This window comes from Canis lupus, chromosome 28 (genome assembly GCF_048164855.1).
Source record: "Canis lupus baileyi chromosome 28, mCanLup2.hap1, whole genome shotgun sequence".
Taxonomy (NCBI): Eukaryota; Metazoa; Chordata; class Mammalia; order Carnivora; family Canidae; genus Canis; species Canis lupus.
The window spans coordinates 29,403,608-29,429,473 of NC_132865.1; the positions used below are offsets into that span (position 1 = coordinate 29,403,608).

Sequence of the window (25,866 nt, forward strand, 5' to 3'; positions counted from 1 at the left end):
CCCCCCCTCCCTATTCCCTCACTCTCCCTTTAAAATGCCCCATTGCCTCTGTATAATTTGGGCTTCAGCATTCACATCAGAACTCAATACTAGTAATAATAGTTATTACCAAATAAAATCTGTTCTCACCACATTATCTAGTGTTAGGCTTTGTTTATCTTTGACAGTGTAAGTAACTACAGGCACACTTGTAATCTGAAGAGCCCTGATGTATCACAGCTTCCAAAAAATTCCTTTTTTCAAATGGGATACAATTTGGTCTCAGAGTAACAGATGAGTGTTTTGTGTGTGTGTGTGTGTGTGTGTGAGTGTGTGCACACGCGCATGCGCGTTGCCTCAAGGAAAACAGTTTAGGATTTCTTGATTTGTATTTTTTAATCTTTTTTTAAAAGATTTTATTCATTTATTTGTGAGAGGCACAGAGAGAGAGAGGCAGAGACACAGGCAGAGGGAGAAGCAGGCTCCACGCAGGGAGCCCAATGTGGGACTCAATCCCGGGTCTCCAGGACCCCGGGATCAAGACCTAAGCCAAAGAGAGACACTCAACCACTGTGTCACCCCGGTGCCCCAAGTTTCCTTAGGTTTTATATTTCAGTCTTCATGTAGATAAAGAACTCATGTGACTACCACTCTTCAGCCACCTGTATCATATCAATTCCTGGTTTATTTATAATAGGTAGTCATACAAGAAGAATACACTGTTAAAAACATTCTCAGATATGAACTTCTTAGATAACCTATTACCAAATCTCCACAGGATGTCTAGTGGAGGTCAGCACTTGGCAGTAAGGTCCTTGAGAAGGGAAGGAGGGAGCTAGGACCACTGTTATCTCCCTCCTTCCCACACAAGGCACTACTGAATCCGTAACTATGATCTCAGGACCACAGGCAGACATTTGTCTAGTCACGCTACACATTTGGGCAAATATCTTAAAAGGAACAGCCTGATAAGATTTACATCTCTTCCTGGCAAATTGCAAATATATATGAACAAACAGATGATTTACTAAAAGTCAGTTTAGTATGACCAATATTAATATTGTTGGCATTAATAGAGTGGCATGCAAGAGCTTGTCATAGACACACATCTTGATTCCAAGAAGAAAATACAATACTGACAATCCCCTTATGATTCTTGTGAAGCAAAGTGGCAAATGTACTGCATAATAGAACTTGGGCATCGTTTCATGAATTAATTGATGGTTCAACTATGATAATCAAAGATATTTATTACTGAGACCACTAATCATTTTAAACTAAAAAACTAGTTATGTGGTACAGAGCCACTTTTAGGCTTTATTCTGTTTAAGGTGTCTTTGTTTTGGTCTGGAGAAAAAAACAGATAAAAGTAGAGAAGTATGTATTAGGTGACACAAAGTGAAAAAGGAGTTTAATTTTTTTATGGGATAACCAGAACTGGAATAATTAAAATTCAAGAGGTTCTCAGCTGGTTGGAACGATTGGCTGAAACCAATACAATGATATGAACAGACATAATAGGAAAGTACTACTTTTGGGGACACCCGGGTGGCTTGGTCAGTTAAGCGTCTGCCTTCGGCTCAGGCTGTAATCTCAGGGTCCTGAGAATGAGCCCTGTATTGGGCTCCCTGCTCAGCGGGGAGCCTGCTTCTCTCTCTGCCCCTCCCTCCTCACCCTCTCTCTCAAATAAATAAAATCTTTAAAAAAATACAATGTTTGGATTTTAACCAAATAATTAAGTACAGAACAGGGGTTGGTAAACTGCCCCATGAGCCAAATCTATCCCCTCACCTGTTTTTGTAAATAGGATTTAATTGAGACAAAACCATCCATTCATTTTCGTATTATCTACTGCTGCTTTCAAGCTACAATGACTAGCTGAGTCGTTGCTACAGAGACTGAAAGGCCTACCAAGACCGAAGGATTTTTTTTAATGTAATCTGTCCAGCAAGGTATTTGGATAGTTAATAAAGTGATGACTTGTGTGTCTGTAACCTTCCTATCCAAGAACCCAGATGGAGACTCGGTGCTCCTCAAGGGGATGCTGTTTAATATTTAAGGCAAGAATTTCCCATTGGGCAGGACTCCCTGTTGACTGAAGGGCATTAGCTCTCTACCCTTTGATAATCCCTAAATCCCCGAAGCACTCACACACCCCAATGCTCCCAACACTGGGATAACCAAAATGTCCTCACACAAATCCAAATGTCCTAGGTGAGCAGAAGGGTGAACCACTGTCCTGGGTTAAGACCAAGCTGAGATGATATGCTGTTGGAATTCCAAAGAAAAAATACTGAATGATCTGAATCTAGGATCCACTTCCACTTGAAAAGTCTATCGACTCATTCCCTCCTTCATTCACTTGTACAACAAATATTCACCAAGCATCTCTTACACGCAAGACGCTATGATCCTACTACTTCATCTGAGTCTGGCTGGCAGGCAGACTTTTTCCCATTGTTTAACCACCAATAACTGCCTCTATCATTAGCCACATCTTTTTATGAATCGCTTGGCTGAACTATGCAAGTAGAGTTCCACCCAACAATCCTGCCTTGAACCACAGAGGGGAGGCAAATTGCTTCTGGCTCACCACAGATCCTTGTGGACTTTCGCTAAGTGTTATGGAGAATAAAGCTGAAGAACCACAGGATTTCAGCACCCTTGCATGCTCGATGAAGAAACATGACAGCAGAAACCAATTCTTTATTCTCAGAAGAAAGGGATTGTAGTAAATGACCTCTAAAGCATAATTTAAAAAAAAAAAAAAAAAAGGTAAAAGATTCTAAATCCTTTCCAGGGCCAGTCACACCAATGGAACCCTTGCTATCCTAAAAGAATGAAACATAATACCTGATACTCTTCACTACAAGGAAACTGTAGCATTAAGAAACCATTATGTTATTGGCTTTACAAAGTATGATTGAAATTCTTAGCTCATGTTACCCTGTAAACCTCCTAATACTGCCAGTCCAGAGCTGGGGTTTAATTATACAGTTCGACTCTTAGGCACACCCTGATACTTCATCACAGACAACAAAACGAAGCTATTTTCAATTCTCTCCCTGAGTCAGTCCTTGTAGAGCTTTCTTTCTAAAATTCCCAATTTCTGGGCCTGCCACAAAGCTCAGGTATAAAGACAATACGAAGAACAGACAAGTCACAGTGTTTATTGCAAAAAAAAAAAAAAACCCTCATTCGCGGCCCTATCTCACTGACATGAACCATTTTGTTGAATGTTTAGGTCACAGTAAATCTTATTTATGCTGTACTCCAATCCAGATAGAAGTAGATCCACTCTGATTTATAGTTTCAATCTTTGACTCTCTGTATTGTTTTTAAGTAAAATTAAAACAGCTTTGTAAGTATTTTGAAGTTTTTTTAGAGACAGAATACTCTGTGTTTCACCTTCAATTCTAGAAATATCCAAGGAATATGTATCTTCTTATGACCTCTAAAAATATCAGTTATGTCTTTAATACTAATTTTTAATCTTTTCATGAATTTTCAGAAGAATAATAAATTATTTCACAAGACATTCCAAATTTGGATGTAGCTACACTTCAACATTGCAACATCAATGTTGTAACATGTTTTTGAAGTAAACATTTAATATTTGAGTTACCAAACAGTAGAAAAAGCATGAAGATCTCCAGATGAGCTAAAATAAAATGAATTCATTAAATTTTTCTTCAGTGTTTGTACTTCAACATAAAATATTACTTTTATTTTACTTTCCCTAAACCTACATGGAAAGTTTTAGAGGACTGATGGACTTATTTTACCTCATGTGTCATTTTTATAACTTCTCATGAAATGGTGAATCTGATGAGAATAATTATATATTTTGTACATGCTAGAGTTTTCTATCCAAAGGCAGTGTCAGCAACATTAATGGTGCGTCATCAAATTCCATGCATGTCAAAGTTGTTGACCTGAACTAACTTACAATTGAGTAAACTGACAATAAAAATAAAATAAAATAAAATAAAAATAAAAATAATAAAATTGACAATAAAAGTCTGTGATAGGAAAAACAGACCTCAGCGCGGACACACACAGCTTGATAAATGCTGAAATCTTCAATTGATAATAAAATTCACATATTTGGGCATTAAACATAAATGTCCCAAAGCTTATTCTCACAGCCCTATAAATTTTGCTATGCTTCATGCATTAACTAGAATAGAGTATCACCTGCAGAAAGGAGCATGGTCAAAGATAATTAGGATTGTATGCCCAGATCTGCAGTAGAATGAAAAAAAAAAAAATGGACTGCTCTAGAGATATATCATGTAACTTATCTCAAAAGCAATTTTCTAGGGAATTGGAATATGAAAAACTATAGGATTGAGAGAAAACCCCATAAACTGAGCAATTTTCAGCTTACCAAAGAGCTTTGTTGTAAAGAAGTCTTTGAAAGTTGGTTGTCTGGGTTCAAAATAGTTTCTTGAAGCCCATGAAAGCCTAAGTGACAGTGCTATTGATATATAGTATTGACATATTAGTAAAGTTTCAAGTTATACTTATTCACCATGCACAAGAGTTTTACTGAGCACTAGTCTTGTAGATTGCAGGATTACAGAGAATATATCTATCTACCTATTAGGTCTAACCCTGTGACAAGAGCGGGGGGCCTTTGACCCTTGGGGCAGCAATTGACAGTGACAGATGTTGTATGAGGGAGAGTGCTTTTCAGACAGTAGCAGAGTGGGTTCACCCTGAAGGAAAGAAAATATAGAACCATGTGCCAGAGAGCTATTGGAAATATTAAGATAGTTCACACTTGGTATTTAAAAGAGGGCATTGCTTGGGGCACCTGGGTGGCTCAGGTGGTTAAGCGTCTACTTTCAGCTTGGGTCATGATCCCAGGGTCCTGAGATCAAGCCCTGGGGGCCCAGGCTCCCTGCTTAGCAGAGAGTCTGCTTCTCTCTCTCCCTCTGCTCATGCTCTCTCTCTCTCCCTAATAAATAAAATCTTAAAAATTAATTAATTAATTAATTGAGGGCATCACTCAAGTCAGTCTCCTGGATCAGACCTTCCCAGGTTTCTGATATCATGTACACTGCCTGGTCACCCTATGACACCAAACAAAACTAACCTTTGCAGCACAGTAGAAGGAGGCTGGATTGAGATATTCATAATGCAGCGCTAAATTCCCAGCTCTGCTTTATCTCCCAGGGATGTGACCTTGGGCAAGATGCTTAACCTCTCTCTGTTTCATTTTCCCTATCTGTAAAATAGAGTAGCACTGGTTATGTGCAGGGTAGTTATACAAAATATAAAGAAACACAGAAAATACCTAGCGTGATAGGCACTCTATTAATTTGAACTATTATTACATCCCCCACTTATGAAAATATTCTCAAGGTTACATCAATTTCTGATAATGTTAGGTCTTTAGAGAAATGTGCAGAACTGCCATTCCCCCAGTCCTTCTCGCTGATAGAACCCCGGCTCTGTTCATGCAGCGAGGTGTCCTGTCTAGAGGATGCGCCATGCTAGACTTAGGCCTTGAGAGTTCTCCAGGGATTGACTGAGGGAGCACAAGTGACCCAAATCTCATCAAGTAAACATGAGTAGCAATCTGGCAAAGATCTCTTTCTAGATGAAAAAAAAGCTACAAGAGAAGAACGGCTCTTTTCCATCTGTCCTTTTCTTGTCTGAGACAAATATTTTTGTGGGAAAACATATGAGACTTGGAACCCACTGAAGGCATGTTGGAACCAGGATAGAAGAAAGGGAATTCCAGAAACACCACTAGAGCCCTAACACTGCTGAACCAGTAAGCCAACCCCAGCAACTATTTCCCTTTGATTTCTTGTTATGTGAGAGTTATTATGAAACACTCAGTGTCTAAATGTCTGCTTCTCTAACACTCTGTAATACAGGAACTGTTTGCTTTTTTAAAAAAATTCTCAATTAGCAGAAGACGAAAAACTGTTTAAAATAAAAAATTCTGAGGATAATGGTCAGATACTTAAATGCTGTGATAAATTCAAATTGCTATGAGTATTTCCAAATGCTTACTTAGCTCCTTACAGATCAGAAATGAAGTTTGTGTGCTGATAGCAGTCTATGGATTACACTTTGCATAGTACTGGTTTAAGTAACTTTTACCTGTGTGTTTTGCCTCGTGTAACCAAAAGCATCCTGACGTTAAGGAAACAATAACTCATCTAACCAGAATCCAACAAATATCCATTGACTCTGATTTATAGCAGAGTACAAGCACCATGAGGAATACAAAAACAAGTAGAACAGGAACCTTCCATCCTTACAATGGGGGAAGTATACATGCAAATAATAAAAAATAAGCTAAAAAGTGATAACAATTTAGAATACTGACAAGACTAATAATTTAGAGAAGATAACCATTTTCAAATAGAAAACATACTCATGTTAAGATATACTCATACCTCCCAAGAGAAATTTCACAAATAATTAGGGGAAATATAAGAAGTCACCTATATTTGACCTAAAAACTAAAATTTCATAGAAATTCCACCAGAGCACACTTATGTAATGTATTAAAAAGTAAACAAATGAGTTCCATGTAAGGAAAAATGCTGTGCAAGAAAATCAAGTTGATTCATTTGCTCTATTGCTACAATTCTAAATAATCTATACAAGCCAAAATTTCAATTGTGGAACACAAAAAGAGAGTTCTATTTATTATCTGCCATAACTCAGAAAACCGCATACTTTTGAAAATAACACAGTAAAAATGTCTGCTTTAAATATAATTATTGCGCAATGGCAGGGATGGATGCAGCCTCCTTCATTTCTTCAATGGAATATGTATTACAATTCTCAAAGTTACCTAAAGAAGGGATGAGCATTCGGTGTTATACTATATGTTGGCAAACAAATTTAAATAAAATATTTTTTAAAAAGGGGGTTCCCTAAAAGTCACACTATGCAGATTAATCCTTTCATGCTATGGTCCCCTTTGAACATGTCTGAAGTTTTGATAATAGGTATTAAAAATTATCATTTTTATTTCATATGTGTGTACATTTCTAAATGAATTTGCCATCTTTTAATAAGAAGGTATGCATGTGAAGAGAAAAATCTTGATTTTTTTTAAATATGGTAACTTCTTAGTTAGAATTTTATTATGGATTTTTTTTCATTTTAATAAATAAAAAGAAATCATCTCGATTTTAATAAATCAACCACTAACATTTTCTAAACTAGTGGCTTTAAGAGTCTTTTCAGTAGCAAAATCACTTTCTCAAATTACAGCCTTAGTTAGAGTTCAGCATTCTGTAAGACATAGAATCTTAACTGCCCTGAGAACTCCTGGGCAGCTCAGTGGTTGAGCATCTGCCTTTGGGTCAGGGTGTGATTCTGGAGTGCCAGGACTGAGTCCCACATCGGGCTCCCTGCATGGAGTCTGCTTCTCCCTCTGCCTGTGTCTCTGCCTCTCTCTCTCTCTTTCTCTCTCTCTCTATCTGTTCTCTCATGAATAAATAAATAAAATCTTAAAAAACAAACAAACAAAAAAGAATCTTAACTGCCCTGCTGAAAATGTTAACCTTGCTGTCCTACAGAATTAGATCAGGAGTGGAGTCCGGAGCCCCCTGAGATTCCCTCATTGCTCCCTTCTGGGGAGACAAGAGGCACTAGGATTCCTTAGGACATTTTAGCAAATGTGCAAAGGAACATATTGCTGCAACAACATTTTTTGAAATGTTCACCCCTATTATTCCCTCTATTGGAGAAGATATGGTAGATTGTTTTTGTACTAGAAAACTCCACTGCTTATTGATATTTCTCATTCTTTTAGATATTTTGAATGTTCCATGTGGCTTGACCTTCTACTTGGTTCACAATAATATGTGTACATTATTTACTCATGACCATATCAATCAGGTAATCTCATCCAAATTGGTTGACACTGAGCCATACTCCACACCTTGTTCCAGTATGACTTACTCCTGGAAGCCTCCTTGAGCGCCTTGCTCTTAACCTGAGTTGGATGCGTACTCAACAGCCCCAGAGTTCAGTCTGTAGCATAGCACATTACATTGACATTATCTATTTACTTGTCTCTAGTCTCTCCTCAGGACAAATAGGATTTTTTTTTAAAGTTTCACTAATTGAGGTTATCTCTACACCCAACACAGGGATCAAACTCACAACCCCAAGATCAAGAGTAGCATGCTCTTCAGGGGTAACTGGGTGGCTTAGTGGTTGAGCATCTGCCTTTAGCTCAGGTCGTGATGCTGGGGTCCTGAGATCGAGTCCTACATAGGGTTCCCCAATGGAGAGCCTGCTTCTTTCTCTACCCATGTCTCTGGTCTCTGCCTCTCTCTGCGTGTCTCTCCTGAATAAATAAAATCCTAAAAAAAAAAAAAAAAAAGAGTGCATGCACTTCTGACTCAACCAGCCAGGCACTCCTGATTTTTAATTCCTCTCATAGACAGTCATACATTAAGTATGGAAAAGAGTAAATAAAAATTATTTCAAACATTCTATTAGGTAATGTTAATATTAATAACAACATTATTACAAATGTTAGCCAAAAACCCTCAGACATATAACAATTGCTCATGTTTTAATCCTCTGTGCTTCAGATATTTGCTGTACCTAAACTACGTTTTATCATTATACACCCCACTCCATGAGGGGGAAGCTATGTATGCCCTATTCAGCCAGCATCTGGCACTGCGCAGAACACATGGAGAGCCTTCAGTAGTTATACCTGAATAAAGTCATGAATAAATCAATACATGCTTGGGAGAATGAACGAATGTAATGGCTTCTGAAATTTGATTCAGATCTATCTAATCACATTTGCTGTTGTGATTTCATTGATGAGGCTCTAAAAAGCCTCACAAATAATCTTGTTGGTAGAAATGAGTTAATTTTAAGTGCTGCAAGTATCTCAAATGGAAATAATAAGGTCCAAAAGTAAATTGGCACTCAGGAAAAATATGTAACACTATAAAATATATTATTAACCTTTCAAACTCCCTTTTTCTTCACAAAGTTAAGAGAAGGTAGAAAACAAATGTAAGATAGGAAAGGCAGAAGGAAGGACAAAGAGAAAGAACAGATGAAGAGAAAAGAGAGAGGGAAGGAAAGAATGAGCTCTTTTTTTGAAGTAAAGGAAAATTCAATTTAAATCAGTTTTGTGGGGCATGGAATATCCTGAAGAATATGTCCCCCGGGTGCTGTGAGTTTTCACTGTGGTCATATATAATAATGCAGGAATTACGCTACATATCTGAGTCCACAGACTTTCAGATACTTAAAATCTCAAGCCAAACTAACCGAGGAGGCAGTATGCAATATTAAGTTTGGAATGAAAAAAAAAAAATTTAAAAAAGTTTGGAATTGTTTCAAATTTCCTTGTGCCTCCAAATCTAAAGCCACCTAATTATAGTTTTGATGCCACATACTGGAAACGTGTACTGAAAAGAATGCAACCAAAGTCTCACCGATGTAGAGCTTCCATAGATTCTAATTTAGAGTATAAAATTTGAGTGTTAATAAAAAAGAAGGGAACTGACTCAATGACATCATTAAAATATAAAGTATGCTTTATATCATATTTAGGTGAAACCACAATTAAAATTTACAACTTGAAAAATAAACAAATGTCAAAAATGTTTGCTTTGGCAAGTGGAATATACCTATTAAATGCCTATAAACATTACTGAAAGCTTCTTGTTTTATTTTTCTGCCTCAATAATGGCTCTATGATGGTAATTTTTATATGTCAACTTGACGGAGCTAAGGGATGCCCAAATAGTTGATAAAACATTATTTCTCTACAGGCTAATATCCTTGATGAATATAGATGCAAAAATTCTCAATAAAATACAAGCAAACGAATTCAGCAGCACATTAAAAGGATCATTCACCATGATCAAATAGGATTTATCCCTGAAATGCAAGGATGTTTCAAAACACGCAAATCAATCAGTGTGATATATCAGATTAATAGAATGAAGGAAAAGAATCCAGGGATCACTTCAATAGATGCAGAAAAAGCATTTGACAAAATTCAACATTCATTTATGATAAAAACTCTTTTAACAAATTAGTCAAAGAAATATATCTTAATATAATAAAGCCCATACATGACAAGCCCACAACTAACATCATACTCAAGGGTAAAAAGTTGAAAGCTTGCCATTTCAGTACAGGAACAAGAAAAGGCTACCCATTCTCACCACTCCCATTCAACATAGTACTGGAAGTCCGGCTAGAACAACCAGGCAAGAAAAAGAAGTAAGATATCAGAATTGAAAAGGGAGAAGAAAAATTATCTCTATTTGCAATTGATATGGTTTTATATCGAGAAAATCCCAAAGTTTCAAGGAAAAAAACTGTTAGATCCAATCAGTGAATTCAGTAAAGTTGTAGAATACAAAATTAACATGTAAAAATCAGTAGCATTTTTTATACACTAACAATAATTATCTTAAAAAGAAATAAAGAAATCAATCCCATTTACAGTAGCATCAAAAACAATAAATACTTAAGAATAAACTGATCAAAAAGAGGTAAAAGATCTGTATTCTGAAAAAAAAACTGATGAAAGAAATTGAAAAAGACACAATTAAATGGAAAGGTGCTCATGGGTTGAAAGAATTGATATTGTTAGAATGTTAATACTACCAAACGTGATCTATAGTTTCAATGCAATCCCTATCAAGATTCCAATAGCATTTTTTATAGAAATAGAAAAAAAAATCCTAAAATTGGTATAGTACCACAAAAGACCCTGAATACTGAAAGAAATCCTAAGAGAGAAAAACAAAGCTGGAGGCATCACACTCCCTGATTTCATGCTATACGATAAAGTTACAGTCATCAAAACAGTATGGAACTGGCATGAAAACAATCAATGGAACAGAATCAAGAGCACAGAAATAAACCCAAGCATATATAGTCAACTGAATTTGACAAGGGAGACAAAAATAGTCAATGGAGAAAAGAGAGTCCCTTGAATAATTGGATAGTCACATATAAAGAAAATGAAACGACCCTAACTTATACCATTCACAAAAATTAACTGGAAATGAACTAAAGACCCATATATAAGACCTGAAACCATGAAACTCCTAGAAGACAACACAGAAATAAAGTTCCTTGATAGGAGTCTTGGTAATGATTTTGGAAATCACAATTACTACCTAAAGCACCTGCAACAAAATAAAAAATAAATAAATGGGAGTCATCAGACTAAAAAGCTTCTATACACCAAGAAAAAAAAAAAATCATTAGCAAAGCGAAAAGACAATCAATGGAATGTGAAAAAATATTTGCAAATCATATATCTGATAAGGGATTAATATCTAAAATACATAAAATTGTATATATACAACTCAATAGCAAAAAAACAAAACAAAAACAAAAACCAAATAATCCAACGAAAAATGGACAAAGGACTTGAATACACATTTCAATTTTTTTCTCTTTTGTTTTTTTCTCTTTTTATTGTATCTCTATGATATGATGGATGTTAGCTGAACCTATTGTGATAAATTTCTCAACAAAACTGGGGAAGAAATCCACATTATTTCTAGGTGTGCCTGTGAGGATGTTTTTGGGGAAAGATTAGCATTTGAATCGGTAGCTTTTGAATCAATAAAGTAAATCACCCTCAGGAATGCTGGTGAGCATCAGGTAGTTTGTTGAGGGCCAAATGAAACAAAAGGGCAAAAGGGAGAATTTGTTTTTTTTGCTTTGGGACATCCATCTTCTCCTACTTTGGGATATCAGCCCTTGTGGTTTTAAAGACTTCAGACTCAGACTGAATCGTATCACCAGATTTCCTGGTTTTCCAGCTTGCAGATGGCAGATGGTGGGACCTTTCAGCCTCCATTACCACATAAACCAATTCCTATAATAAATCTCTCTATGTATATATTTATATGTATATATTTATATATATTATATATATAAAATACCTATCTAAATATCACATTGAGAGAACTAATATAGGCTGTGTCTATCTTTTTAGATAAAAGTAACCCCAATCTACTCTACTCTTCAAATCTTCATAGAATAGGAGACGCCTGGGTGGCTCAGCAGTTGAGCAGCTGCCTTTAGCTCAGGGTGTGATCCCGAAGTGCCAAGATCAAGTGCCAGGATCGAGTCCCACATCAGGATCCCTGCAGGGAGCCTGCTTCTCCCTCTGCCTGTGTCTCTGCCTCTCTCTCTGTGTCTCTCATGAATAAATTTTAAAAATTCTTTTTAAAAATCTTCAAACAAAATAATAAAAAAAAATTAAAAATCTTCATAGAATAGAAATAATTTTCAAAATCTTCTTCCATAGCTTCACAAGACATGTTGTTTAGACAAATGTGTTTATAGAATTTGATCATACCTGCCACTTTGTAGAAGAGATTAATTATAGAGTAGTCACTGCTGTGGCTTATATATGCACATATATACACACACATTTGGCTTTAGATAGATAGAAAGATAGATAGATAGATAGATAGATAGATAGATAGATAGATAGATGATAGATAGATACACACATACATACATATGTATAGCAAATGGAGTAGTAGAAAGAAACATGCATCTACTCTCAAAGTCCAGGTAGTAATTTTATTATTTTTTATTTTTTTAAAAAGATTTTATTTATTTATTTATTTATTTATTCATGAGCGACAGAGAGAGAGAGAGAGAGGCAGAGACACAGGCAGAGGGAGAAGCAGGCTCCAGGCAAGAAGCCCGATGTGGGACTCGATCCGGGACTCCAGGATCACACCCTGGGCCAAAGGCAGATGCCAAACCGCTAAGCCACCCAGGGATCCCCCAGGTAGTAATTTTAAACAGTGATTCAAGAAGTAGACAGTTAAAAATTGATTACTTACACACCTAAATTAACATCAAACTCGTTTTCTGTAATGGTACCTTTTACGCATCTATTTTTATCTGCCATGTGCTACCATAAGGTACGAGTTCCTGATATCACTTTTCTTTTTTGTCAAGGAAGTGATCGTGTTGGAAAATATCACATGGCTCCTTTTTCAGCCATATGGGTGGAAAAGGCCAGATCATAAAACATTGTTCCAGGTGGCCTCTGAAAGTCTCCATAAGAGTGTCACATCCACAAAATACAACTGAGGAAAGAATTCATGGTGTGACACCAGCAGACGGTGGTCACAGGCACAGTGGCACAGGCACTGTTATGCTGTAATTTTATCATCACAATGGATAGCTGAACAGAACAAGCTGCAGCTGGGATCTGCAGAGTGAGGGTGGTCTGTAATGACAATTGTGTATAAACTTCCGTGTCTGCATCTTTCATGGTGGTCAGAGACAGATGCAGGAAGCACAAGCAAAGGATGTAAGTAAATATTGTGCTAAGTTAACATCAACTGCATCTTATTACATTGATTGGGCCCGGGGCCAACAACATAGGGTAGGATCAGTTATCAGACTTAGGAACCACCAAGAAAGCTCAGGAACCCAGTGGGTGAGGAGCAACATGGGGCACCTTTGGAAAGGTCATCTTTGATAAGTCATCTTACTATGTCATTGTCTTTCATTCTTTCTGCTTCTAAGAAAAAACGATGTTTCAGTAAATGATTTAAAGTCTTACTGGTCACCAACTGAAGAGCTGAAGATAACATATGTACTATTCTGACTCTGTCAACATTGGCTCAGTAATTAAGGTAGGTCAGAATATGCACAGTGAGACAATGATTCCAGAGATGAAGGAAATGGGGGTGGTGGAAAGGAAGGAAAGGAAAATATCCATTTCAACATTCTAAGACAGCATCTTGTTATACCAATAATCTACCATTAAGCTCAACAATCTGAATTCCTTCATTTTTCCTTCTGAATTGTTTCCAAATTAGCATTCCCTTTAAATCTGACTGTACATTTCTCAAAATATTCCACTATGAAAAACATGAAACTATCACATTCTTTTGTTTAAATATATCTGATAAATGCCAACAAAAGTGGATGGCTACATATCATGTTTATATTTATACATTCCAATATTCGATGTTCCTTCATCTTTTGTCTGTGGTTTATTACTGTTAAGATTGTTATCTCCAGGACTTTCTTGCAAATTGTTCTCATTGCCCATGACGGAGTATATACATGAATATGCAGTTTAGTCCCACCAAAAGCACCACTGCCCCTATACATGAATGTAATAGAGGAAAAGAAGTCTGATTATCAGAAACTCCCAGAAATGTTCAATGATTCCATTCCTTAGACTTAAATAGATTAAGCTGATAAAATTTGCCATGATTGACTGCACTATCTTTTAACTCACATTTAGTTCAATCTGGATAACCTATTTCTAATGTCATCTGTCCCTGCTGCTACCCTGGGTTAAGTTATATAATATTAAGTTTTGCTCTTACAGTGCTAATCCTACCACCACCTAGCTGTGATTGCCCCAATGAGCAAGGCCAACCTCCAGCCTCCAGAGCACCTTGGAGAAAACTATGGCTACAGAGCTGTTAACCACCCATTAGTCTAATTCTGATGTGTCTGGGATAAGGGTTCCCTATTGCTTTTTCTTCTGCTCTGAGTCATGGAAACTACACAGACATTGCAGGTGTTGCCTAACCCAAATCTAAATTTCAGATTATCTCCTAATTAAATATAATGCAAAATACATAGTGACCAAAGAAGTATATTTCTTTTTATAAAAAGAGCTTTGACTATCATTTCCCTAAAGGCATTTTAAACTTTTCCTTGATAGAATGGCCATTAATCAACATTTCAAAATCAAATCAAATTTTATAATGACTAAATGTATAATAAATATAAAGTTCAGATGTCTGAAAATACGTTTAAAACTAATATCTCATCAGTTTTGATATGGTCCTCTAAAATATGAGAATAGTATTATTTCCTCAATATAATAAAACAAAAATAAAGCATCTTAATTAGAGTCCACATATTTTTTTTCAATTACCAAATGGGTTTGTCATCAGAAAATACATGAAGAAAATCAATATCCTATACTTTGTATTGTCTTAAAAGAAAATCAAGCTATTACTTATATCTTAAAAACAAACTCCCCCAAACCTCTGTCCTCCAATAAAAATATAGTCAGTGGCGAAGGAGTTAAAAGTATGTATACAGATACTTTAGGACTAGTCAAACAAACATATTAATAATAGATGACCAATGTTCCTCTGCATGATGTAGTCTGTGAAATGTTACAAAACGTTAAGTCTCCTACTTGTGAAATGCTTCAACAGAACCATGTGTATGAAGGACAGATCCCTGAGGACGACTCCATCTATATTTCCAACCACAGCTCTCTGTTCAGATGAAAAGACTGTTAGGGATCTTTGCAAGCTTAATTGTTCAGAGGCTTCATCTAATGACTTCTCTAATTGGCCCTGCATTTAAGACTCTCAGTCAAGGGTGTGGCTGTAACATTCAGATCTTTGACAGTCATACACTCCAATGCCAAGTTTCCCATCAGAGAGAGAGAGAAAAAAAAAATGTGTCTTAAACTCTCAGAGAGAGGAAAGATATTTGTGAGTAGATGTCCCAGTGGTATAAGAAAGTTATATCTGGACAAGGAAAGCATTTCTGAAGTGTTTTATATGTTGAAGAAAATAGAGCATGCAAAAATTGTGAAATATCTGGTCTGCAGAACACTTGCATTTCATTCTTTTGTTTTAGGATAAATTGGGATGCCTCCTGAGGGACTCCAAATATAGTTATCAATCATGAGGAAACTACCTCCTACTAACAGAAGCAGAAGGGAAATAAAAGCTGTTTCAAAGAGTTACAGTGCCTCTTCTTATTATTTAAAGCACCTGGATCACATTTTTAAAATTACATATTATGTAAAGAAATCGCTTGCTTAAATAATTAGTCTTTCCAGCAGGTTTGGCCTGAGCCCAGAAAAACGACTCCTTTAATCCAGTCATAAGGTAACACACATAGAATTTTGTTTCATAGAATTTTTACCCACATTTCTGCATTTCTGATGGCTTAAGCCATATCTTAACACACAATTTCATATACTCAATTTCTTCATGTTTCAGTTTTCTCATCTGGAAATGAGAATATATTAATTATCTGCCTATAGAGGTATTAAAAGAATGAGACAAGGAAAGTGAGGTGCAATAGGAATTTGTTCCCTATTGCAACAATGATTACTTTTTTTAAAAGCTCTTTTAGTAAATTAAAAAAAAAAAGATAAATAATATATTTTAGTATAAGTAAATCACCTTTCAACAGCCTCCTTCAGGAATGACTATTTAGGATTTCAATGCAGGGAGAACAGAAAGCCCATCCTAAGGCTGGAAGAACCAGATGTGATGCAAGAAGGTATTTTGATCTATTTGCCATTGATTAGTTGGCATCCGTGTGGAAGGAGCTAATTAGAACCAATAACACAGCCAGGTGGCCAAGCTGGGCATTGGAGTAAGTCCTCCATCACTCATGGGAATTGACTAATACACATAGGCAGAAATGGTTTTCTCTCGTAGTGAGGGTTTCTAGATTGTAGTCGGTCACCTAGAAATGAAATTTAGGAACCGTGATCAATTCTGGATCATCGAGTCACATATCAGTTATGTATAGGGAGGTCTGGAAGCTATTAGATAAAAGGAGTTAGTTAACATTGGAACTTTTGAGAATAAAAACTCCATTATGTTTAAAGAATTTTACCAATGTATTCAAGGCAATAAATAAAACATTTAGGTTAGGAAATATACTTTCTATTCATGCATTAATTAGTTACATTAAGGGCTTATAAATCAGTCCCTCCTTGTACAAGAAAATTGGCTTTCTTCTGAGGAAAGCCCCTGCCCAGTAGTATGCTGGTAAATGTTTAATGTCTGGCTCTGAGGGGTGACAGAAGGGCCTGATTTATGATTGTGTGTTTTCTTGATGTAAATACTTACACCATATAATAGATTTTTAGCTACCAGTATGATCTCACTAGATGCAGAGTTGGAAAGAGAAGTTCAATAGCATACTGCTATACGGAACGCCTACCATACAGACACAATGGATAGCACACGTAACAGTACAATGCGGTAAAATAATCAGAAAGGGCTAAGTTTTTTATTTAATTTAAAATTTATACAATTAATTTTAAACAAAGGCTAGGTTTAACAACGGGCTCGCAGAATTTGTAGAAATGTAATGGTGAACTCTCCCCAGCTGGTACTAGCCAGCTCCTGACCTCTGCCTCCATCCACTATTCCTCATCCAGATAAAAAGCACGTGCATAGAAGAGAAGCTAGGAATCCAAGCACAAGAAATTCAATTTAAACATAAGGATGACTTTCCTAACGGAAAAAAATTCCAGTCGCAGAGATATTTAAGAATCAAGAAGAGAGTCTTCAGTATTGAAGAATTCTGCTTAGTCCTGCCATGGTGCTGAAGACAGTTCTAGATCATTTCTCAAGGACTCCTCAAATCGAAGATATATTACCTTTCATAAACTAGCACTTGCAAGAGTTCCCTCATCAAGAATTTATATTTTAAATACAAATTGAAAAAGAGTTGCACTAATGAGAATTTTATATTTCCTGTTATCTTAATTATGATCAGTTACAGCTGGTTATCAGTACAGGAAACAAAACCTGAGTATAGAGCATTCTTCTTCGTACCTTAATTAACCGATTTAACCAATCAACCTCTATCGCCTAGGGCTTCCCACATGCAAGTACTTATTATATTACATATTAATCAATAGCGAAGTACAGCCATGACTCTAATTACTGGAATAGAGAGAAACCATCAGAAATATATTTACGACTTATCATCATATCCATTGACGTCACATCTCTTACGAGAATCTGATAGCAAAAATCCTATTCCAATACCTCTTGTTAATAAAGGAACCGGGTGTTCATAGGAAAGCATTCATAATGCAAGTATGTGTGAGGGGAGTGCAGTGAAAAAACTCAAACACTTAATTCTACTTTATAATTCTGAAATACAATCAATCAGGAAAACCATTCTAAAAAAATTGTCCTCAATGCAGAAAAGAAAAAAGGAACAAGATCATTAACACCGCCATGATCTTGCCCTGGTTCCCTTCACAAGGGACCATCGAATTCTGATCATCAGAGTCCTCGTCAGTACTTCTGACCCTTGTTACCCACTGGGCCCTCACCTTTATATCTTTGTGAATAGGTAGATGTTTTTCCTCCAAATCAAGGAACTGGGGATTCTCTTACCAGCACCGAACACAACAGTAACCTACTAGTTCAAAAGTTTCACTTTCCTATGGCATCAAGTAAAGATGCGATACTTCCACAAGAACTGTTAATGCCCATGTTAAAATATATGTTCTCCAATTCCCTACCTAGAGCGTAAGACAAAAATATGTTCTTTTAAAGGGATTTAGGGCCTGTGTCCCATTTTATTTTAGTATCTTTGCAAAATGTACCAAATTAAAAATGTAAATTAGTTTGTGCAATGTGTCATTTGTTTGTACTACCATTTAACTGGCATTTTGAATAATAATCATTGATAGAGTGTTATCTTTTGGTCTAATGTTATATTCTGTTGTAAATGTATGAAGATTCACACACATTAATACCAATTAGTGTTAATGGGGATTAAAAGCATGAATTTTTGATGCACCCAAGGAAGAAGATCCACTTGAACATTATCAAATATTTGCCAAATAATCTCCCTAAAACTGACGTTCAGAACACCTTCAAAATTATGTTTGGAAAGTCTCACCTTTTAACGTTGAAATTACCTACAAGTGTAACATAAAAAGTATTACAAGAAAATCAAAATAAGCAATTAAAAAATAATCATTTGCAGTTTTTTTTTCACCATCTCATTGCTGTCAAAACTACAAGAAAACCTAACTTGCCCATGAGTCAGCTTTCCTTTCAAAACAATTAATATATTGGGCACCTGGTGGCTCAGTGGTTGAGCGGCTGCCTTTGGCTCAGGGCGTGATCTCAGGGTCCTGGGATAGAGTCCCACATTGTGCTCCCTGCAGGGAACCTGCTTCTCCCTCTGCCTATGTCTCTGCCTCTCTCTCTCTCTCTCTGTGTCTCTCATGAATAAATAAATAAAATCTTTTAAAAAATTAATATATTTATTCTCCTATTCCATATCATCTCCACAATGACATTAGGCAGCTAATTCTAAAAATGCCAAAATAAAGGCTCCCAATTTTGCAGCCCCATGCCAGGGCTCCCCTTGTGGCAAGCAGAACAAGTGCCAGATTTCAGCTCAACACAGAGCACTCGTCTGTGCAGTGCACAAAACCTCTACCTTAGATTAAGGTCCTGCTCTTCCCAATACACCCTGCTTCATAGCCCCCTGGACACTTCAATCTTGCTGGTCATCTGTCTGCTCCATTTTTTTCTTCCCAGCACTCTTATTGTTCCATTTGGACACTGGGGCCTTGGGAGAAAGGAAGGTACATTCTTCTATTGTTTGTCATCTTGTTTTTAAAAGCCCTCAAATTTTATGTTTTCTGTCTGTTTTCTGTTTTCATCTTTAATAAGTAATTGTTATTAAGTACTTGAAATCCTGTTATTTTAAGCAAAACATACTCCATCCGACAAAAACAAGTGCTTAAGAAAACAGTCAAAATATACATATATAGATCTGTTCTATATTTTGCTCACTCGTGCAAACTCTTGTCAAGAAAGTATGCAAAGTTTATATTAATGTGCATTTTGTCTCTAATACCCAAATCGTAAGTAATATTAAGCCAAAATTTCTTATGTTGAAAGCATTTGAAATTCTTCCTTATATAATCTGGATAATTGTTCAAATTCTTCCTATATGCCCAAAACATACATTGAAAAATCTGTGACAGAATGGTGAAAAATATGAACAAAGTTCATGTTTTTAAAGTAGAAAGCACTAATGAAGTTCTGGGGATAGAAAGTAATTTATTTCTCAAAATCTTATGATAAGGATTATCCTCTTCGGAGAAAACAAAACAAAAAAAGAAATCTAGGCAAAACAAAAATCCACACAGAAGTGACCAGAATGAAAATGATTTATTAAAATTGGGGAAAATTTCTAAAAAATCAATACGACTTGACATTTTGTGAAGAATAAAATAACACAGGTATATCAAATACTCCCATTTGGTGCACTTTGCTCATTTCCATTATCTCAGAGGTTTTACAACTTTGAGTCCTGTTTCTGGTTCTATTCTCATCTATCCTTATTTTCTCTTTCTCTCTCTCCTCTTCCCCCTCTCCCTCCCCCCTCTCCTTCCCTCACTCCCTCTAGCTCCCCTCTCCCTCTCCCTTTCCTGATCTTATCTAGGGCTTTAAATACCAATATTGCTCATGATTCTCAATTCTGAATATTTGGTTCAGTCTTACTCTCTGAGTTCCAAGCTCATAAACCTTACAGTTACTTGGCCTTAGGTATCAGAATCTCAAAGTGTCTAAAACCGAACCTTTATGGCTCTAGACAAAAACTTCTGCTCCACCTCCACCCCCATAACACCCAATTCTCTTACTTTCAGTAAAAACGCCAATTATATATATTCTGTTATACAAGATGTGTAGATCAGTGAGTCCTAGGCTTCCTATCTCCTAAAGCATGTCTCAAGTCCATCTTCTCTCCATCTGTTCTGTTATGACATGTGCCTGACTCGCATTATCTCTAGCTCAGAATAACAGAAGAGCATCCTGTCTCCCATTTCCTCTGGTTTCCCTCTAATCCGTACTCAGAAGTGAGAGTATTTTGAAATGTAAGTCAGATGATGGCATGACTCTATTTAAAATGCTCCAATGGATCCACTTTGCTCCGTAGACAAAGTCAGGTATCACAACATGTGGCCAATGCCATCTGACAGCACTCACTCTCTCATACTGCACTCTAGCCACAGTGGACTCCTGCATATCTAGAGACATATCACGCTCTTTTAAAACTGGAGACCTTGCTCATTTGGTTTCCTCTGCTGAGAATGGTTCCCCTCTCTTTGCATGACTGACTCCTGGTCATTCTTTCAGACTTAGCTCCCAAATACTGGGAAGTCGTCCTGACCACCCCATCGAAATGATACAATTTTCTTCTCCTTAATGACATTTTAACAACATCTGTGATTAGATCATCTTTGTGTACATATCTATTGACAGCCCCTCAGCCCTCAGATATAATTCATACTGCTACACTCAGTGCTGAGGGACTCTGTGAATATTTGTTGAACGTTGTTGATTATTTCAAGTACAGGAAGCATGCAACAGTGTAAACAGTGCAGACTCAAATCTGAACCCTGGTTTCACCTGTATGGCTCTGGGCATGTTACTCAAATTCTCTTTGTCTTAATTTCTGAATCTCTAAAATGATTGGTTGTGAGAATGATATGATTTCATAGACATAAAGTGGCTAAAACAATGCCTGGCACATTAAAAAAATTCAATATAGTTTAGCTATTCATTTATGCATTAATTTATTCTCCAAATATTTACTGAGTGCTTACCCTTTGTAGGGTATAGTGGAAGATTCTGTGAGTAAATCAAAGTCTTTGTCCTTTGTGCTCTTAAAATCCAGTAAAAGAATTAGCACACATACAAAGAGACAAAAACAAAGAAACGTGTGATTAATGTCCTAAGGGGGGAAAAAAAAGGGGATCAGTATTAGTTTGCTAGGGTTGTAGTGATACAATACCAGTAACTGAGTGACTTAAGCCACAGAAATTATATGGTTTCATAGTTCTGGAGGCTAGATTATACAGAGACTAGACTAATATCAAGGTTTTGGCAGGGTCGTTTCTTCTGAGGGTCAGGGGAGAGAATCTGTTCCATGCCTCTGTTCTAGCTTCTGGTGGTTTGCTGGCAAACTTTGGCTTGTAGAACCATCACCCAACCTCTGCCTTCCTCGTCATATGGCATTCTTCCTGTGTGCATACCTGTGTCCAAATGTCTCCTCTACATAAGGACACCAGCCATATGGATTAGGTGGGCATCCTACTCCAATATGACCTCATCTAACTACATCTGCAATGACCGCTTTTCCAAATAAGATCAAATTCTAAATTACCAGAGGTGAAGACTTCAAAATAAGAATTTTTTTTTTGGGGGGGGGCACAATTTAACCTAGAACAAGACCGTAAGAATAGAATATTTCCCAGGCAAATTCAATACTCAGAATGTATACTTCAATAGCAGCTATAAATGGATCTGGATTTTCTAAAAAAAAAAAAAAAATCGCTAATGCAGAATATTGTAAGGATTTTAACAGCAACCATGTTATAACTCAAGTCTCATTATTAGCCGTAATTTGATTTCCCTAACCTTTCCTAAGTTTCATAAGATGAACCAGAGTTTTTCAATATAGAAAAAGAATGGAAACTAACTGATTAAGAGTTATATTTCACAGGAGAAAAGAAAAAGCTAATAAAATGAAAAACATGTTAGAACAAAAGTATCAGTATATCCATATAGTAAATAAACATATCTATGCATCCACTGCTAAATACAAGGCCAGATGAGTGCTATATTTCACAAAACTAAGTTTAAAGCATGTTAGCACAACTACACCATCATCATTTGGACACCTCTCAATACCTTATACCTCAGCATCACTGTGTCACTGGTGATGACAAGATAGCTTGAATGTGGCATGGAGGGGAAGTTAACTTGGTTCTCACTGTGAGGAAAAAAACAACACTAGTTTTAAGTTGAGAATATGTTCTCTAAAATAAAAACATACAGCCTATGAATGTGTTCAAAGCTGTGTGTTTTCTATGAATCTTCTACAAGTGTCTGTTATGACAGATATGTAAAGTAAAAGTTTTGAATTTTGTTCCTGACTGATGACTGATTATTAGGCCTAAAAGGCATATGGATGTCACCTTTCCATAAGGTGATGCAAGGAGCAATAAATCTCCTCTGGTAATACAACATCCAGAGACAAAAATTCTGTTGACTGTGTCTTTAAGTCACCTCTGTGATATCAAGAAAATGTCTTAAGCTCTGTGGGAACAGGCTCTGCCAACCTAATAAGTTCAACACTTCACTAGGGCGACTCTAAGGAGATGGCTCTGAAGCGGCTCATGGAGTCAATTTTAGACTTTAAGAAATGCAATTAAGACTTCTTTAAATGTGTTAATTAAAAATAATTTACTAAGAGCATATAATCAGGTGTTCCTTTTTATTTTTAGATTACGCATACATGATAACAGAATACACATTATTCTAAAACAAGCAAAATGAAAAGTATCCTTACAAAAAATATTTTTAAAACTTCTTAGGTGACTTGATGAGTCTGTTACACAGTGGTGAATTGCTTTTTCAGAAAGGATTTACTTTGCACAGTCTTCTATGGATGTACGTTCAGGCTTTTCAATTTATCTTTAAATTCACGTAGCAGAATTAAGAACATGAATATAAAATCTGGGGCAAACACACAAATTCGCTCAGGGGTAGAAGCATGGAGAAAAAGGAATGATGGGACATGGCCAAGAGAAAGAAGGAAACAGAAAGACTGAGATTTTGCAAAGCAAAGCTCACCTAAATATACGAGCCAGTAAATGAGTTCCCTCCAATTCTTATTCCCAACCTGATGTTTCACTCTGGAGTGGGGTTTGGAGGAAATGTGAATGAGATAATAAAAACCTTCCCTTGTTTCTTTAACTTTTAGAAGGAGCTAATGTGCCATCTTTTAATGACCTGCACAGTTACTCCTAGTCATTAGCATGTAGATTCTTTTCAGCAAATGTGTTTTCCACATGCCATTCCCCTCTCAACACCCACTCGTATTTACTGCTTCATAACCTCCAACTTCCAACAGTTGGTGGGAGCACAAAAAAAAAAAAAAAAAAAAAAGAAAGAAAGAAAGAAAGAAAAAAAAACATGAAAGGGAAAAAAAATGACAGCTGGCTTCAGTGGAAACAACACTAGATCTTTTTACCCGGTTTTTACCGGTTTTACCCTGTAATATGTTGGAATAGGCTTATACTGGCTCAGAGAGTCAGTTACATTTTTATGATTTTGTGAGCCAGTTGTTAAATAGAGCCACTATTAACAATTAAATCATATAAACTTCAATGTAAGTAAATAATAGTAAAAGAGAGGTACTAGATATTCAAAATGCATCCCTTCCTGTTTTACTGTTTTACTTTCACCATGCTTTTGAGGTTATTTATGCCTATTCTATCTGTACGCTAGAAAAATATGTAATGGTATACTTCAAACTGGCCAAGGTGGGAATATTTGCACCAAAGAAATTGGCAAATGCTAAAAATCAGGGTGTAACTCTGTTCCGTTGATTATCTAGGCTTAGGAAGGCCATGGAGAGTGTTTTCTAATAATACATATTGAACCTACAATGTGTCCAGTCATTATCCTGTCAATAGCACACACAAAAAATTGAGGAAATTTTCCAGCATGCGAAAATGATTACCTTATTCAGCAAAGAATCTGCTGAAGGAGGAGGTCATTGAGAGGACGGGACTGCCAGGTGACCCTTAAGCTGGACCAAGACTTATTCAAGCCTCTTTACTCCTTCCCCTGTCCTTGGAACATATGAACGTGGGAGTCATTTCAAGGATAGAGCCTTAAGAAAGCAATGTGCTGTTCAGACCATCAAGATGATATACATGAGTGAACCCAGTTAAGGAGTCTGTTTAAACTTTTAAGATTCTAGTAGGCAGGGGCAGCGATCTACTCATCTTGCAGCAACTTGGTATGTAAACTATCTTGCTTATGAAATCTGCCACCTACCAATCTGGAGTGGCCTGCCTCTTTCTTCAGGCCCTCCTTGCTTTCCATGTATGGGAGGCCCAGTTTTGAATTTCACCCCAGAGGCTTCTGAGATTGTGAGCCAATGTCACATCACTGATAGAGTGAAATTCCAGTACTGGCTTCCTTGTTTCACTCTCCTAGTACTTGTCAAAATAAATAAAAACATCATTCAGCATTCATGTCAGAGGTATAGAAGCAAGCGTTTACCAAATTCAACAAAAAGCTCTGCCAGCATTATACCGGCGATATAAAATTCACAGTAAAGGACATATATTATTAATTATTATTTGTCAAGTGAGTGCTACACGTTCTTTAAATACATTAGACATACTGTATTATATAGTATCATAATGTAATAATATATGTAATATAATATATACTTGTTTTGTTTGAGATCTGATCATTAAAGGTTTACCATCACCCCTGTCTCTACCAGGGGAACACCACTGATTTGGAAAGTTGTTTAATTAACTCTGTGAGTATCACCTTCCTCATCTCCCACCCAGTGACATGGGTGCCTTCCTCAGAGGATAATTCTAGGAGTAAAATAAAATAGTTTATGCTAAAATCCTGCATGGATTGCAAATGTTAATTACTATCAAACATTCAGCAAATACATTTCAGCTCCTAATATGAGCCCTCTTAAGAATTCTCAAGGTTTCCAAAGATGAATAATATTTAATCCTTATCCTCAGGTTGCTTACAGTCTAGAGATGAGAGATATAGGTAAATAAAATAATTTAAGATGATGAGATGTGATCCAACAGAGGAAAAAAGCAAAGTGCTATGCAATTCAAGGAAAAGAAGTGATTGATTTTTACCTGGAGCACCAGGGAAGACTTCATAGAGAAGACAGAATAATGAGATAAGTTTTGAAGAGTAATTTGCATTTGTATCAATTGAGGTGGTGTGTGTGGACAGTGGAGGCATTCCAGGCTGAGAGATGAAACACCAACCACACTATCATCACAAATATTACAATACCAACTTAGGAAATCACAACTGTTATTGATAAATCCACTACATCAAAAACCCTTATGTGTAATTTCCGTGTACAACAGAAAGAATTATGCCATTATACATTGTCCAATCCAGCGTGCCTAATGACATACTTGCATATTCAGGAGTTGACTAAATATTCGGTGTTTTCACTTTATAAGCCACGTTCATTTCTAATAACCAAAATGTAAATTATCCTATGACCTTCCTTAGTGAAAGAAAACAT

General features: G+C 36.4%; 1 protein-coding gene and 1 long non-coding RNA gene across 4 annotated transcripts in view; one reads left to right on the forward strand and one right to left on the reverse strand.

Annotated features, from left to right (window-relative positions):
• NKAIN3 (sodium/potassium transporting ATPase interacting 3) overlaps window positions 1–25,866 on the reverse strand; it is a 619,999-nt gene that overhangs the window by 592,653 nt on the left and 1,480 nt on the right. The gene's annotated exons all lie outside the window — the stretch shown is intronic.
• Window positions 13,163–15,724, forward strand: LOC140619998 (uncharacterized). Its single transcript, XR_012019753.1, has 3 exons — window positions 13,163–13,303; window positions 13,522–13,631; window positions 15,619–15,724. It is a non-coding gene; the product is annotated as an uncharacterized lncRNA (long non-coding RNA).